Raw genomic sequence first — 10,577 nt, forward strand, 5'->3', positions numbered from 1 at the left:
ATTTAGTAACTGTTTTAATGTGACTGTTGAAACTCAGGTCAGAGTCCATGACTACACCTAGATTTATGGCTTTATCTGTTGTTTTGAACATTGCACACTGAAGCTCAGCGCTCACTTTTATACGTTCTGACTTGGCTCCAAAAACCATTACCTCAGTTTTATCTTTGTTTAATTGGAGAAAGTTCTGACACATCCAGTCATTGATTTGTTCAATGCACTTACTCAGTGTTTGAATTGGAGCATAGTCTCCTGGTGAAATTGTTACGTACATTTGTGTGTCATCTGCATAGCTATGGTAACTTATTTTGTTGTTCTTCATTATCTGAGCCAGTGGTAGCATGTAGATGTTAAAGAGAAGAGGCCCCAAGATGGAGCCTCAGATGTGTATTTACCTATAGAAACAAAGTTGTTTCTGTCCTTTAAGTAGGATTCAAACCAATTTAGAACTGTTTCCGAAAGTCCCACCCAGTTTACCAGTCGGTCTAGTAATATGCTGTGATCAACAGTGTCAAACGCAGCACTGAGATCTAATAATACTAACACTGAAGTTCTGCCACTGTCTGTGTTTAAGTGGATGTCATTAAAGACCTTTACAAGAGCAGTCTCAGTGCTGTGGTTTGGACGAAAGCCTGACTGGAACACATCGAAACAGTTATTTAAATGCAAGAAATTACTCAACTGTTGAAAAACAACTTTTTCAATGATTTTACCTAGAAATGGGAGGTTTGATATGGGCCTGTAATTGTTCATTACTGAAACATCTAGATTATTCTTTTTTAAGAGCGGTTTAATGACTGCAGTTTTCAGGGCCTGTGGAAAAATACCTGAGTGAAGAGATTTGTTTACTATATGAAGTAGTTCTGAGGCCATGCAAGGCAAAACATCTTTGAAAAATCCTGTTGGAATAATATCAAGGCAGCAGGAGGAGGATTTCAGAAGTTGTATAATGTCCTCTAGGTTTTTATCATTAATCTGATGGAATTGTGTCATGATGTCTGAATTGATGTTAAGTGGACACAGAGACAGCACATTTGCTGTTCCTGATGCAGAGGCACTGACTGCTTGTCTGATTTTCTGAATTTTGTCAGTGAAAAAGGAGGCAAAATCATTGCACGCCCTGGTGGATAGAAATTCAGAGGCTACTGACACTGGGGGGTTAGTTAGTCTGTCGACGGTAGCAAACAAGGCACGTGCGTTGTTTTTGTTTTTGGTAATGATGTCAGAGAAGAACGATTGTCGTGTGTTTTTCAATTCCAAATTATAAAGGCCAGAACTGAACTTGAAGACTGTGACATGCATTGGAGAGCTCAGAAAAGTGTGGGGCAGGGACTGAGAGATACGTCAGGAGGTAAGACACACATGTGAGAGGAAGGAGGGACAATGCACTAATGTGGGGAGACAGGGAGAGTATAGGGAGCATCTGTTTTTAGAGTCTCTAAACTCTGCTCTGCATCCTCTCCTCATAACCCCCGTCTGCATCTCTCTCTGCAACACTCTCTGAGTCCCTCTTTGATTTTGTGCCCACACTGTTTTCTGACTAGCCGTGTTTCCCTGTCAGAAAGCAAAGACCAGGATGCTGTCCCACGGGAGTTGGATATCACTGTATTTCGTAATCGATATAACCGGCCTGCTCTCGTCTATCCCACATGCTCCACTGACATCCAACATCTAGTTTCAGACGGCCTGTGGAACTGCCAGTCAGCTGTTCCTAAGGCTGACTTCATCTCTGGCTACGCTTCCCTGCAGTCTCTGGATTTCCTTGCTCTCACTGAGACGTGGATTACTCCATCCAACACATCGACCCCAGCAGCTCTCTCCACAGCATATTCCTTCTCCCATACACCCAGACCCACTGGCAGAGGAGGTGGCACTGGTCTCTTGCTCTCTCCCAAATTGAGCTTTTCCCTCTTCAAGCTACTTAACTTCGCCCTTCCACCTTTGAATTCCATGCCGTCACAGTAACCCATCCTATACAATTAACCATTGTTGTTCTCTACCGTCCACCAGGCGCCTTGGGGGACTACTTGGAGGAATTAGATAATCTCCTCTCACACATCCCTGAAACTGGCCCTCCCGCTGTACTTCTCGGAGACTTCAACCTCCAGACAGGGAAGATAGACAAACTAACATCTCTGTTAACCGCCTTTGCTTTCTCACTGTCTCCATCCCCACCAACTCATAAAGCTGACAATGTCCTTGATCTCATATTCTCAAGGAACTGCACTACTTCTAACATCTCTGTAAACCCGCTCCACACCTCCGATCACTTCTTCATTTCATTCTCTCTACCCCTTTCCAAACATAACAAACTAACCTCTTCTCATCCTGCACCTGCCGTAACCTTTGTTCCCTCTCCCCCTCTACCTTTGCCTCATCGGTGCTCTCAGCCCTCCCTTCCTCTGACTCGTTCCAACTCCTGCCTCCAAACTCTGCTGCAGAAACTCTCCTCTCTACTCTCTCATCCTCTCTGGACTCTCTCTGTCCTCTCACATCTCGGCAGGCTCGTCAGTCCCCTCCTGCTCCCTGGCTAAATGACGCACTGCGTGCTAATAGAACCGTCCTTAGGGCAGCAGAGCGGAAACGGTGGAAATCCAAACACCATGACGACCTCCTAACCTATCAGGCTATCCTCTCCTCTTTCTGTGCTTCGATCTCTCAGGCAAAAAGCACTTTCTTTCAAGATAAGATCCAATCTTCCTATTCCAATCCTAAAAAACTATTTTCCATCTTCTCCTCCCTCCTGGACCCCCCCCCAAAGCCCCTTCCCCCTCCTCCCTTCTGTCAAGCGACTTTGTTAACCACTTTGAAAAAAAGGTTGATGATATTCGCTCTTCTTTTTCTGACTCACCTTTACTCACCGCTGGGTCACCAGACCCTCCTTTCACCCACACACTGACCTCCTTTTCCCCTCTCTCTCCAAGTGAGGTTCTTACCCTCATTACCTCTGCCCGCCCTACCACCTGTCCTCTGGACCCTATCCCTTCAAACCTCCTTCAGACTATCGCTCCTGATATTCTACCGTTTCTCACCCATTTCATCAACACTTCTCTAACTTCTGGTCACTTTCCAAACAGTCTCAAGGAGGCAAGAGTAAACCCTCTCCTGAAGAAACCCACTCTCAACCCGTCTGATGTTATAAACTACAGGCCTGTCTCTCTCCTCCCGTTCCTGTCTAAAACACTTGAACGCGCTGTCTTTAAACAACTCTCCTGCTATCTCCATCAGAACAACCTTCTGGATCCGCAACAGTCTGGTTTCAAGGCAGGTCACTCCACAGAAACTGCCCTCCTTGCTGTCACTGAGGAACTGCACACGGCTAAAGCAGCCTCCCTCTCCTCTGTCATCATCCTGTTGGACCTGTCTGCTGCATTCAACACAGTGAACCATCAGATCCTCCTTCACACTCTTCAAGAACTTGGAGTTTCAGGCTCTGCACTTTCCCTCCTCACCTCATACCTCAAAGACCGCACCTACAAGGTTACTTGGAGAGGTTCGGAGTCCGACCCTTGTCAATTAACTACAGGGGTCCCTCAGGGCTCTGTTCTTGGTCCCCTCCTCTTCTCCTTGTACATAAACTCGCTCGGATCTGTCATTAGCCCACATGGTTTTTCATACCACTGCTACGCTGACGACACCCAATTAATTCTGTCCTTTCCCCGCTCAGAGACCCAGGTCGTCGCACGTATCTCTGCTTGTCTAGCTGACATCTCTCAGTGGATGTCTGCTCATCACCTCAAGCTCAACCTTGACAAGACTGAACTGCTTTTCCTTCCGGGAAAAGATTGTCCCACTCTTGACCTAACAATCAACATCAGCACCTCTGTTGTTTCCACGAGTCAGACTGCAAGGAATCTGGGCGTGATCCTAGATAACAACTTCACGACAAAACATCGCTGCTACATCCCGCTGCTGCAGATACACGCTTTACAACATCAGGAGGATGCGTCCCCAGCTGACCCAGAAAGCGACGCAGGTTCTGGTCCAGGCTCTCGTCATCTCACGCCTAGACTACTGCAACTCCCTCCTGGCTGGTCTACCTGCATGTGCCATCCGACCTCTGCAGCTCATCCAGAATGCAGCGGCTCGTCTGGTCTTCAACCTTCCTACATTTTCCCACACCACTCCGCTCCGCTCCCTCCACTCCCTCCACTGGCTTCCGGTAACTGCTAGAATCCACTTCAAGACAATGGTATTTGCGTACCATGCTGCGAATGGATCTGGCCCTTCCTACATCCAGGACATGGTTAAACCGTACACCCCAGCACGTGCACTCCGCTCTGCATCAACAAAACGGCTCGCTGCACCCTCGCTGCGAAGGGGACCCAAGTTCCCATCAGCAAAAACACGTGGTTTGCTATCCTGGCTCCAAAATGGTGGAATGAGCTCCCCATTGACATCAGGACAGCAGATAGCTTACACACCTTCCGGCGCAGACTGAAAACTCATCTCTTTCGACTCCACTTCGAGCGATAGAACTATTAACAAAGCACTTATATACTAATAAAGTCTTACCTAAAGCCAGTTGAGTAGCACTTGAAATGTTTTTGCTCTATGAAACCTGATGTACTTATATGATTCTGTTTTCTTCAAGTTTGTATTTTGTTGGTCGAACGCACTTATTGTAAGTCGCTTTGGATAAAAGCGTCAGCTAAATGCAATGTAATGTAATGTAATGTAATGGATAACGACGAGCGGAGACAGCAAGGCTGAAAGTTATTTTTCAAAAGGCCAGGGTCAGTCAGAACTGCTCTATTTAATATCAGAAGGCTATAGAAATATTGAAGTGTTATTTCAGTGGGGGCTTGAGAAATAATTCAAAGCATGAGTCTGTCTCTGTGTCTTTGTGTGTGTGGAACATTATTATAAGATAGTATCATGTGCTGGTCTTCTTGGTAAGAAATTAAAGGGAGGTTTTGGTCTTCTGCCCTCGTTTATGTCTCATCTCTATTCAAAATGGAGGAAATCTGGAGATGATTTGAGATCAAGCAACCTCAATCACATAACAGTCATTCAATAATTTAGAGATTATTTAATGGTGGTTGGAATTCAGCCACTTGGACTATTCTCTTTGTGAAAAGGAAAAAAAAGAAAGACTCCCTTTCCCTGCCATGTTTCCTTTCATTTCTCCAATATAATGGAGGAGAATCTGCTGAAAGCATGCTGGTTGTGCTCCTCCCATGTCCTCCAGTGAACCCCGAAACAATTTCCCTCTGTTGTGTCCAGGATTTGAAGTGGGTAGTGAGTAGGACTGGGTGTGTACTGTAAGAAGAACATGTCGTTTCCGAGGCCCCTGGGTCGACCCTCAGCTCAAAACAAACTAAAACTGTGACACTGTGACGAAGGTAACTGTGACGAAGGTAACTTCTTACTGACGGCTTCAGGCCGGGTATTATGGCACTTTATTAGCATGATTGCACAGTATATGTTGTCTGTGGCTGATGATTGTGTGCACCTGGTGTCCTGTGTTGTCTCCTCCCCCCCTCACCTGTGTCTTGTTGTGATGATTGGAGTGTGGGTATTTAGGCTCTGTTGCCCTGTCTGTTGAGAGGTGTGGGTGTGAGATCCTTGTGGCTGCAGGATGTGGACAAGGAGAACAGCAGGATTGAGGCTGTGAACTTTGCACCCATGTTTTTAATAAATGCCCACGTCGGGTTATATTTTTGGACGTTCTGCCTCTGCCTCCTTGCTTGGTCTGGGCCGCTCAACGGTCAGCTTCACAGACACCAATAAAACGCTCAGCAGCCGAGATCAGGAAGGAAGGAGAAGAAAAGGGCTCTCCGGTGCTGCAAAGTCTAGCGCTGCACTAATATCAACCCCGGAGACTGACTGACCTTCACTTTCATATCTCAGGAATGTGACTTCTGGAAGGAGATGTTGACATCTGTTCTGCTCTTTCCTCCTCGATCCCTCCTCTGCTGTTTAAAATGAGCCACGGTAATGTGAGACCCCCTCACGGTTACTGATGATTAAAGTTGATAGCTTTTTTGCTTCCTCATAAAAATAAATGAAGCTCAAGCAAAGTATGATGCTTGTTCTTAGCCACTTCACTGGTTGCATGAACGATTATTTGACCAGGTTTTAATGAAGATGGAGGAGAAAGGGAGGAAGGAGAGACAGATGCTGCAATGCAGAGTACGCAGGAAACGTGCATCACTGAGCCTGAAGTGAAGGTAACAAGTAGATTCACTCACACACACACACACACACACACACACACACACACACACACACACACACACACACACACACACACACACACACACACACACACACACACACACACACACACACACACACACACACACACACACACACACACACACACACACACACACACACACACACACACACACAAAAAAGTCATTAATTGTCCCTTGCTGACTGGACACCTGGTATTGTTGTTTCTATTACAGCCTGAACTCCTACTGGCCGATTGTTCATGCCCTTATTACGACCCAGAGACATGTTTTAAAGTGTATGTTGTTTCTTACACGACCAAGGTGTAAGAAACAACATGCTCCCGGCCCGTTCATTGCATACGCTCCGGAGGGACGTTTATTCACAAATAACCCTCTCTCGAAAATCCTAAATTGTGGAATAGTTTGGCCATTAAAATTCTTTTTGATTCGATTTCTGACGAGAAGTGTATATACTCTTAGAATCCACGTCCAGTCGATGTGTAGGATCTATAGTTTGGTAAATATTACGAAGATGATTTGAGGTCTCGCCAGGATAACGTGTATGCAGCTTCCATGTAAAGTTAGCGTGGGTGAAAACAGTTTTTCCGGTCTCTAAGTTTTCATAATAAAACCGGATATATTCCCCTCACTGTCAAATGATTACACAGTGGTCCCCCCCCCCTCTGGAGCCAGGCCCAGAAGGAGGACTCGTCGGCGAGCGTCTGGTGGCCGGGCTTGCCACGGAGCCCGGCCGGGCCCAGCCCGAAAAGGCAACGTGGGCAACACCTCCGCTTCTCTGTCCCGCGGGCCCACCACCTACGGGAAACATCGATGGGGTCGGGTGCGCTGCCAGACGGGTGGCAGTGAAAGCGGAGGGTCTCGACGGACCAGACCCGGGCGGCAGAAGCTGGCTTTGGGGACGTGGAACGTCACCTCTGGGGGGGAAGGAGCCGGAGCTTGTGCGGGAGGTGGAGCGGTACCAGTTGGATCTGGTTGGGCTCACCTCTACGCACAGCGTCGGCTCTGGAACCTTACTTCTGGATAGGGGTTGGACTCTATTCTTCTCCGGAGTTGCTCAAGGTGTGAGGCGCCGGGCGGGTGTGGGGATACTCACAAGTCCCCGGTTAGGTGCTTCGTTGTTGGAGTTTACCCCAGTGGACGAGAGGGTCGCCTCCCTACGCCTGCGGGTTATGGGGGGGAAAACTCTGACTGTTGTGTGTGCTTATGCACCCAACAGCAGTTCAGAGTATTCGGCCTTCTTGGAGACCCTGGAAAGAGTCCTGTATGGGGCTCCTGAAGGGGACTCCTTAGTCTTGCTGGGAGACTTCAACGCACATGTGGGCAATGATGGAGACACTTGGAGGGGCGTGATTGGGAGGAACGGGCCTGATCTGAACCGGAGTGGTGGTTTGTTACTGGACTTCTGTGCTAGTCATGGATTGGCCATAACAAACACCATGTTCGAACATAAGGATGCTCATAAGTGTACGTGGTACCAGAGCACCCTAGGCAGAAGGTCCATGATCGATTTCGTTATCGTATCATCGGACCTGAGGCCGTATGTTTTGGACACTCGGGTAAAGAGAGGGGCGGAGTTGTCAACTGATCACCATCTGGTGGTGAGTTGGGTCGAGTGGCGGGGGAAGCCTCTGGATAGACCTGGTAAGCCCAAACGTGTAGTTCGGGTGAACTGGGAACGTCTGGAGGAGGCCCAAGTTCAGGAGGCCTTCAACTCACACCTCCGGCGGAGCTTTTCGGGCATTCCTGTGGAGGTTGGGGACATTGAACCAGAGTGGTCGGTGTTCAAAGCCTCTATTGCCGAAGCCGCGGTGGGGAGCTGTGGTCTCAAGGTCCTAGGTGCCTCAAGGGGCGGTAACCCTCGAACCTCCTGGTGGACACCGGTGGTCAGGGAAGCCGTCCGACTGAAGAAGGAGGCCTTCAGGGATTTGTTATCCCGGGGGACTCCCGAAGCAGTTGCAAGGTACCGACAGGCCCGAAGGGCAGCAGCCTCATCCGTGGCCGAGGCAAAGCAGCGGGTGTGGGAGAAGTTCGGAGAAGACATGGAGAAGGACTTTCGGGCGGCACCAAAGTTGTTCTGGAAAACTGTCCGACACCTCAGGAGGGGGAAGCAGGGAACCATCCAAGCTGTGTACAGTAAGGATGGGACGTTGTTGACCTCAACTGATGGAGTGTTGGGACGTTGGAAGGAACACTTTGAGGAACTCCTGAACCCGACAACTCCGCCCTCTATGTTAGAGGCAGAGCTGGAGTATGACGGGGGATCAACGCCAATCTCCCGGGGGGAGGTCACTGAGGTCGTCAAACAACTCCACAGTGGCAAAGCCCCAGGGGTGGATGAGATCCGCCCGGAAATGCTGAAGGCTCTGGGTGTTGAGGGACTGTCATGGTTGACACGTCTCATCAACGTGGGGTGGAAGTCGGAAACGGTACCGAAGGAGTGGCAGACCGGGGTGGTGGTTCCCCTTTTCAAAAAGGGGGATCAGAGGGTGTGTGCCAATTACAGAGGCATCACACTACTCAGCCTCCCCGGGAAAGTTTACTCCAAGGTACTCGAAAGGAGGGTCAGGCCGATTGTCGAACCTCAGATTGAGGAGGAACAATGCGGATTCCGTCCTGGTCGTGGAACGACGGATCAGCTTTTTACTCTCGCAAGGATCCTGGAGGGGGCCTGGGAGTACGCTTATCCGGTCTACATGTGTTTTGTAGACTTGGAGAAGGCGTATGACCGGGTTCCCAGGGAGTTACTGTGGGAGGTGCTGCGGGAGTATGGGGTGAGGGGGTCTCTACTCAGGGCCATCCAATCTCTGTACTCCCAAAGCGAGAGCTGTGTCCGGGTCCTCGGCAGTAAGTCGGACCCATTTCCGGTGAGGGTTGGCCTCCGCCAGGGCTGCGCTTTGTCACCAATCCTGTTTGTAATATACATGGATCGGATTTCGAGGCGTAGTCGTGGGGGGGGGGGTCTGCAGTTCGGTGGACTAAGGATTGCACCACTGCTTTTTGCAGATGATGTGGTTCTGATGGCTTCATCGGTCTGCGACCTTCAGCACTCACTGGATCGGTTCGCAACCGAGTGTGAAGCGGCTGGGATGAGGATCAGCACCTCCAAATCTGAGGCCATGGTTCTCAGCAGGAAACCGATGGACTGTCCACTCCAAGTAGGGAATGAGTCCTTACCCCAAGTGAAGGAGTTCAAGTATCTCGGGGTCTTGTTCTCGAGTGAGGGATCAATGGAGCGTGAGATAGGCCGGAGAATCGGAGCAGCGGGAGCGGTATTGCAGTCGCTTTACCGCACCGTTGTGACGAAAAGGGAGCTGAGCCGGAAGGCAAAGCTCTCTGTCTACCGGGCCATTTTCGTTCCTACCCTCACCTATGGTCATGAAGGATGGGTCATGACCGAAAGAACGAGATCGCGGATACAAGCGGCCGAGATGGGTTTCCTCCGCCGGGTGGCTGGTGTCTCCCTTAGAGATAAGGTGAGAAGTTCGGTCATCAGGGAGGGACTCGGAGTTGAGCCGCTCCTCCTTCGCGTCGAAAGAAGCCAGTTGAGGTGGTTCGGGCACCTAGTTAGGATGCCACCTGGGCGCCTCCCTAGGGAGGTGTTCCAGGCACGTCCAGCTGGGAAGAGACCAAGGGGTAGACCTAGGACCAGGTGGAGGGATTATATCTCTTCGCTGGCCTGGGAGCGCCTTGGGATCCCCCAGTCAGAGCTGGTTGATGTCGCCAGGGAAAAGAAAGTTTGGGGCTCTCTGCTGGAACTGCTACCCCCGCGACCCGACCACGGATAAGCGGGAGAAGATGGATGGATGGATGGACATGTCGTATAATTAACAAGGATAAACTGATGTTTTTTAGTTGATGAGTACTGCAGATATCACTGTTAAATCATTTGATCATTGGTTTTATTATGAAAACGTAGAGACCGGAAATACTGTTTTCAACCCGTAACTTTACATGGAGGCTGCCGCATACCTCAAATCATCTACGTAATATCTACCAAACTATAGATCCTACATATCGACTGGACGTTATTCTAAAAGTACAATATACACTTCTCGCTAGAAATCTAATCAAAAAGCGTCTTAATGGCCAAACTATCCTACAATTTAGGATTTACAGAGAGGGTTATTCGTGAATAAACGACCATCTGTAACGTTTGCATTCAACGGGAGCGAAAACTTTAAAAACGTAATTATAGGATGTATTAAGCGCTTGAACAAACGACATATTTGGTCGTAATAAGGGCCTGAACAATCGGCCCATTTGGTCGTATGAGTTGGAGGACTTGTTGTTCTATTAATCAATCACCAGAGCAGTAATACCCACACAGATGTATTCATTATATACCATGTCACAGTTTTGTGCTTTTACCTGTGTGTG

The sequence above is a fragment of the Pseudochaenichthys georgianus genome, chromosome 15, assembly GCF_902827115.2.
Source record: "Pseudochaenichthys georgianus chromosome 15, fPseGeo1.2, whole genome shotgun sequence".
NCBI classification, from domain to species: Eukaryota; Metazoa; Chordata; class Actinopteri; order Perciformes; family Channichthyidae; genus Pseudochaenichthys; species Pseudochaenichthys georgianus.